Raw genomic sequence first — 7,673 nt, forward strand, 5'->3', positions numbered from 1 at the left:
TAGTGCATATAGGATAATAGACTCAACTTTAAGGTTGTAAAATTCAAAGAGAGGAAGTAAGGAGAATTTACAGTATTTGTTAAATACCATACACATTTATGTTGTAAGAATTTTAGATTTTTCATTTAGGACTTCCTTCCATGTTGTGATTGCAGAAGAGTCAGTTATTATATATTCTAGATATCTTATTGAAGATGCTCTAGGTATGGGGGTGCTGCAAATGGACCACTTCCAGGAGCAAGTACGTCTCTTTAGATTCTTAAATATGAATACGATTTTCCAGCATTGAATAAGAAATTGTGTGAACAGCAATAGTCAGCAAATAAGGAGAGTTTTGTTTGTAAGCCTGACAGTGTTCCATCGAATAAGACAGTATCGTCGGCAAAGGCAAGCCAATGTACTTTCAGGTGGGCTAATCGAGCAGGGTAGTTAATTTGTTTCGTCCAGATGGCGTTTACACCACATAAATACAAATTAAATAGGGTAGCCGCCAGGTTACAACCCTGCTTAACTCCCACCCCAATTGGGATGGCCTTAGTTGTTGCACCTGTCTGGTTTACCCTGATGTAATAAACCGTGTTTCTTGAAGTTTTGCAATTAAAAAAATGATATGTTGTGGAATGCCCAACATTTGCATTTTATGCCAAAGTAGTCCCAGTACCACGCCATTAAATGCTGCTGTCAGGCCACATATAATGTCCCAGAATCGACAACCTTTGTTTTGGCCAGTAGATGAGCCATTAGTGTGGCGTTTAGAGCCGTCCCCATCTGTGCCCGAAATCCAATTTGAAAGCGAGAAAAAATGTTGTGTTGCTTCTTGTGGGCATGGAGATCACTCAGTATTAGAATTGCAAATACTTTGGCCGCAGCGTCAATAAGGGTGAAGGGCCGAAAGTTTGCAGGGTTTTCTCTTGGTCCCTTTTTGTGGATCGGGACAATAATTGAACCTAGCCAAGAAGAAGGAATCACTAAGGTGGCTAGGATGGTGTCAAATTGGGACTTCAGTATTTTCGGCCCTAAGCAGGGGATTGCGTTTCAGCACGCAGGGCGGAATACCATCCGGTCCTACGGCTTTAGAGTATTTTAGGGCATTAATAGCACATTCTATGTCCTGAAGAGACCACAGCGGTAGAGGTAAATTTGGCGAAATGGGTTTTATTTCTTTAATGGAGTCAAACCTTGAGGGAAGGGCAAATTTGTTCTTATAATACGTCACACGTATACAACAAAAGATTGAGGGGAAATTATTAGATGGCCCCAGGATTCATCCCCCCTAACAAGGGTTTGTGCGAACTTCCAAACTTAGGAATCCTGTTTCCTTTACACTAACCCCATAGGAAGTGCGAGGAACACTATACACCAACAAGCCTGTGTTTGTTCGCTAAACATAAACCACAGCACTCGAAAAATAATACATTATAACACATGACTTTATTAAGATAATCAGCTATTAAAAATGTATTAAACAATTCATATAGTCATTTCATATTACTAAAAAAACAATTTAATATCAACATTCTAACCTCTAAAACTCATAATAAACGCCAATGCATAAGGGTGCAAACGTACTTGCTTATCACTCACAATCCTCTCATACTTAAATTATACCTCACTCTCACACCATACAAAGTTATATAGACTCTTGTCGAATACACAACAACAGAGAGCTCTCAAGGTCTAAATTGCTCCCTTCAGCCAGTTCGTGCCCTAGTTAAATGAATCCTTTCAGTGAAAGGTTCTCATTAATTAAATTAATCTTTATATAAAGTTGCCTGTTAATAGAGCAACCACAATGCTCGACATGTTTCGTTCTTATAACGATGTAAGACAAGTGATAGAACTTCTTCAGGGGAAATTCGACAACCAGGTTCTCTTGGTCTTCTTAAACTTTGTGTGGAAATGTTCCTCTAGGATCCGTGGTAACTTCAGTATTTTTACCAGCTCCCGGTGACTTAGGCTCGTTTCCAAAATCAAACGACCCACCGTTATGGTTGACCACCACGCGTGCAGGTGCCACTGTCTTGCTACAGTTGCATCGAGTGATAAAATCACTCAAAAGCGAAGGTTGCTGAACCGAGTTCGCTAAATCTTGTAGCCGGGATGGTCCCTTTTGCTACGGCATCGGATTGTCACTGCTGTTTGGAACCGCTTAATTGTTCTTCTGTAGGCGGTTTCAATTAACTTGACGTCTCGCGTTGCGTCTTCCGTGTACGTGGTGCTTAAATTGCCTAATACGTCACCCATACATCTGCAGATATCGTGGAGACCTGGTTAGTAGTTAGGGTGCCTGAATCGGACCTGAGCATAGCCCAGGTTGTTCGCCGATCATTACGGGATAATGCCAGAAGCATCTTCTGATTTGACAAATTATGTAAGTGACGTTTCAAGTTCATCTACTTGTTATGATAGATGTTACAAATCCTCTTTTTTGCCTCAAGTACTCCTCGATTGGCCAACATGTGTTTTTTAGCTGACGCAAGGCAGCATTTTTGAGCCGTTTGGCAAGTTGGATTCCAGGGTCACCACGATCTAGATTTGTTTGCATTAACATGATGTTTTTATTTCATGTGGTGGCCATCACACTTGCTATTACCTCAAAATAGTGCCTAGCGTCATTTTTTTTCGCATGGTTCAGATTTTATAGAGCCATGCAACCAGCCTAGCCGGGCATCAATTTGGGCATTAATTTTGTCACAAAGCCTGTTATTCCATCTAAGGGAGAGATTAGGACGATCACCTTCAAGAAGGTGTTGATTACTGTCTTGATTTAGGCTGATGATAGTAACCTCAATAAGCAGCTGGATTATAAGATGGTCCCCAAAGCCTGAATCATATGCTTTGATGTTACTACACTGATCCTGAAAGTTTACAGAAGTTGCAAAATGATCAATGCATGAAGAGAGAGAACCCCTCTCCCACGTGTGCCCTGTTCCCGGCATCTGGAATGGTACAAAAGCTATGTCCCATCGTGCCAAATGTTCCTGCCATAACCAGCCCCTTAGTACAGATGGGGAGGGGGAATCGAGAGATGCGTTATATGCAAACATCTCCCGACATTCAGCATTGAAGTCCCCACGCATCAGTATACGACAGGTTGGATACTGTGATAGCACTTCATCAAATAGCTCATCAAGTATATCAAATGCATTAGCTATTTTTACTTGAGCAGAGTTATGACACACAGCAATACCAAGATAGTACTACAAGTGAGAATCATTGAATGAAACAAACACAGCTAAAAAGGATATTGATTTATGTACAACCTGTGAGGTCGTATTTAAGTTTGTATATAAGCAAATGGCTATACCACCATATGGCCGCCCACTTAGACCTCGTTCAGCAGGCATTTGATGGACAAAGAATCCTGGCAGTATAATGTTGTGTGTTGTCATTGTTTCCTGACAAAAAAGAATATCACAGCTACCCATATAGGTCAAATTATTGAAGCATATATATAGGTTACTAAAGCCACATGAGTTCCATGAGAGGATTCTCAGAGGGTTGGCTTTATTTTGTGGGCACATTTTCCATGGTGGGATTCAGAGTGGAAGCCAGTGAGGTCAACCATGACCAATCTTTACTGACATTAGAGAGGGCAACCAACTGGGCAATTAGCGGATTTAGGTTCTCCCTGTGTGTTTAAGGGGGGATTTGGTGGTGCAATTTGTGCGGGGAAGGTAATGGGGTTTCATTAAAGCATATTGCATCATCTAAAGAATCAAAGGATGTGGGTGATAATTCGATCCGTTGTAATTCATGTTTATACTGCCACACCAGGTCTGTGATGATATTAGATTGGACTTTGCACACCATCCGATGATTCTGAATATGGGGCAATGTAACCCATTCTATGTCGTCCGAGTGCAAAGTGCGTAGTGCAGGAATCTGCCTGAATGCCTTCAACAGAGCACAGCGATTCAGGGTTTGGTTCCATATATATCAGGATCAGTCTCCCACCCAATGATGGTAGAAGATGTTGCAACCGACATAGGATTATGATCAGTTATGGGAGCTGAAGCTTCTAAAGAATGTGCCAAAGGCGATTTCGCCCTGTTTAATAAGTCAGAGGAGTTTACATTTTCTTCTAAAGATGAATTAGAAGCATGGCCAAGGTGTGTGCCTAAGTGTGGCTTTTCTATGGTGATACTATTCTCAATTGGATTTGTTCCCTGTGCGGTTTGGGCATCAATCGGAGCTCCACATGGGATTTTACCAGCTTGCACCACTTTGTTGCCCATGGGTTTGTAGAAAGCTGATAAGTGCATTTGTACAGTGTTTGTGGAGTTTTGCCAAGTACGGTGCGCAATGCGCCAGACGACAAGCCTATGCTGTTGTTGGTTTCACTCGGCTTTTGCGGACAAGCCGCTGAGTTCATTCCCTTTTTGCCAGGATGAGCATTACCAACCCTTTCCACTTTGGTAGAAAGCTGGAGTGCTTTTTTGCTCTCCTCGGATAGTTCCTCAAATGAGAAGCCTTGGTCAGTCTCTACGCAAGCATCACCTGAGTTGACTATATTCACAGGTGGACAAGGTGCACTATTTTTTTTATTTTTTTGTTGGATTTAGTCTCAACGGTTTTTGAGGATGGCTGAGGCGGTTGCCTGTCAGCCTTCCTTTTTAGAGCTCTAAAGAATAAGCGCTTCTCTTTTCAGGAAGTAAATAGCTGTCCAGTGCTGGCAGAATAGCCCCCTTTCGGGTTGCCATTGCCTTTAAGAGAAACATTTGCGCTCTGAGCTTCAGTTTCAAAGAGCTTCGTGAGAGCCGACGGGCTGTCTGGATGGAAGATTTCCTCGGCCTCCATATGTACCTCTGGGTCAATTAAGTCTGTATGGGCATCAGTTGGGTTATTTGAATAAAGAATAACAATTGCTCTAACCTTTCTGAGTTGCTGATGACCCTTTGACATAATTGTGCATGAGTGAGTATCTGATTTGTAGAAGCCTCCTGTGTGGCAGCAACTGTTTGTGCAAACATATAGACAGTAGATGGTATTATGGGCCACGTGCCTCTAGAAGCCTCATCGTCTATGGGCTCAGTTTGCGTAGCAGTACTTATCGAGCCCACAGGGATGTCCTTCTGAGGGGGGGTGCACCAATCCCTCACAGCGAAGGGAAGCTGCAAAAATAAATCCTTCTAGTTTATTCATCTTGAATAGAATTTGATTCAGTGATGACTTCCAGTCCCTTAGTTCGTAATGGGTATAATCATGCCCTCTGTCTAACAGATTTAAAATTCTCAATAGTACAGGGTAGGATGCTTCCAACGTTTGCATATCCTCTGAAGGCTCAAGGAGATCAAAGCCTAGGGGGGGAGCTGGAGCCCTTGAGGAAGGCGAGGAAGCAGTTCCTGTTGCAAGAGGAATAGATTTGTTGTTGTCAGGGAGGGGAAGAATCTTAAGAGGTTTCTCTGTTGGTGAGGTAAGTATCACTTTTTTACAGGCTACCTTCCCCAAGGGCATGTTGGAATTGTCATACATTTCACTATCCTTGCAGTGTAAGTTTACGTCTGCCCTCCGACAACTAGGTAGTGTGACCGGAGTGGAAGGGCCAACAGAAAGGCGTACGCGTTTTCCTAATGCAGCCAAAACTACTGGGGCTAGGATAGAATTGCCAGAGGGGGATGAGCTTAGAGGATCACTAGTAGCCTCGCTAATAGAACTAGGTTCATCCATCTTCATGCTGAGAAAGCTTTTTCGATTAGACATAGGTGCAAGGGCTAGTTTGGGAGGGGAAGCAGCCAAAATGGAGCAGGGAAACAATGATGCTTCTCCCTGCGCACAAGCAAATGCAACTTCGTGACAAATCAAATAATTTGTTGATGCCATATTTGCACTGGGCAGCAAGGTTCTCTCTCCTTCTAGATGTTCCACATTAGCAGTTTCCACAATGCGAGGCAAAGGCACACTCGCCACTTTTTTTGGTTTTTGTATTGTGCGCCTTTAGTCACTGCGTTGCGTGGCAGCCGACCACTCCAAAGGGAGTATACCATTTACAAGTTATAACATTTACTGGTGATTTCCAAAGTGTATGCTCAACTGGGGCCTGCGAAAGCTTGTTGAGGCACTTACCATGTAATGCCTATCCCCAATCTTAGCTCGGAGTCAGTCCTAATTATTTCAGAGCCCCCCAGCCCTCCCACCCTAACAGCTCAACAGCCAATTCCATTCCACTTCCGGGTGCGCGCGGGTGCGCAGGCCCGATGGTATTTGTGGAAGTGGAGAGCCTCTCTGTGAGGCAGTGGGCGGGGCTAGTGGCGGAGGTGTGCCCCAGTATACGTGAGAACATGCACTATGAGAGAAGAAAATAACGTTACAACGCTACAAAGGCGACACAAGGCAACAGTGAATACAAATAGTGAGTTCCAGCAAATGGGAATGTAGAATAAAAGACACTGCTGTCCTATAACGTTGCGCATGCAAAGCGCAATGTGTTTAGCTCAAGAGTTACCTTTTTCAATGATCCAAGTTGCGAGCATAAGTCCAAAGCGGCACTTCCTCTTGGCGACTCGTGAGATCCTGGGAGCAAGGTGTGTGGCAGCCCAACAGCCACTTCCAATCCACTTCCGGGTGCGTGCGCGGGTGCGCGGGCCCGATGGTATTTGTGGAAGTGGAGAGCCTCTCTGTGAGGCAGTGGGTGGGGCTAGTGGCAGAGGCGTGCCCCAGTATACGTGAGAACGTGCACTTTTTCAATGATCCAAGTTGCGAGCCTAAGTCCAAAGCAGCGCTTCATCTTGGCGACTCGTGAGATCCTGGGAGCAAGGTGTGTGGCAGCCCAACAGCCACTTCCAATCCACTTCCGGGTCCCCGTGATTTTCTTGAAGCCTGATTGTAAGGGGTCGGCGCGTGGAGCGTTGCTTGCCCAAGTTTGAAATTTGTTCAGAAGCAACGACCCAAAGACCTTCCAATGACGTCTAGTAAGGCGACTGGACGAAAGTTACGAGGGTCGTCTTTACGGCCTTTTTTTGAAAATCGGGACTATGATCGACGAAGTCCAAGATGTTGGGATTTTCTTAAGGTTGGCGCATCTACAGTTTCTATACTTGCGTTCCACGCTGACAAACGCAACACTAGTTATGCCTATCAATCAGGATTTCTTGTTGCAACATGTCATGTGATTCTACAAAAGAACCTTTTTACATTTCTAAAATACATTTTTTAAACTACGTGGTAAGTCTATGCGCTCAAACACAATTCCAACATGTGAAAACCTCTGTCTTCATGTGCATTTTGAGAAAAGGTTTATCCTATGTCAGACATTGGCCCTGATAGATGAGGTTTCCTTGACATGGACATGTCGCACTGATGACGTGTAAAAGGTTCAACCAATGGCTTATTAACTTAATTTCAACCACTGCATACTCACCCAGCGAAAGTAATGACCACATTTCAATTCTGGGCATTCGTGTACGTTCGGAATGAGGTCAACTCATCAGTACTACAGTCTATTTCAAACCCACTGACAGACACATTGATACTATCATCTACTCTCCTTCCTCCGGCACTGAGGAAAGCGTTACCTTATTTAGGGCGTCATTACGAGGTTGTCGGGAGTGGTAAATCCAGTGATATTTGCCAAATACTGCCAGATTTAACATCTGCCAACTTCAGGGTTGTGTGAAATACGGCTCTGCGTCTTCCCTGGGAATACCGCTGCTGTTATTCCAGCAGGTCTTTCA

The 7,673-nt window shown here is 43.9% G+C and overlaps 1 protein-coding gene across 14 annotated transcripts in view; it reads right to left on the reverse strand.

Annotated features, from left to right (window-relative positions):
* Window positions 1-6,771, reverse strand: part of DHX40 (DEAH-box helicase 40) — a 1,529,377-nt gene extending 1,522,606 nt beyond the window's left edge. For 13 of the 14 annotated variants that reach the window (XM_069615132.1, XM_069615130.1, XM_069615131.1 and 10 more), the window contains exon 1: window positions 6,446-6,770. The gene's annotated coding sequence lies outside the window, so the exon portion shown is untranslated. Of the gene's footprint in view, window positions 1-6,445 lie in introns of all 14 variants that reach the window. The other variant, XM_069615133.1, reaches the window with a different exon arrangement.
* Between the last annotated feature and the right edge of the window lie 902 nt (window positions 6,772-7,673).

This window comes from Ambystoma mexicanum, chromosome 9 (genome assembly GCF_040938575.1).
Source record: "Ambystoma mexicanum isolate Mex_15411 chromosome 9, UKY_AmexF1_1, whole genome shotgun sequence".
Classification (NCBI taxonomy): domain Eukaryota; kingdom Metazoa; phylum Chordata; class Amphibia; order Caudata; family Ambystomatidae; genus Ambystoma; species Ambystoma mexicanum.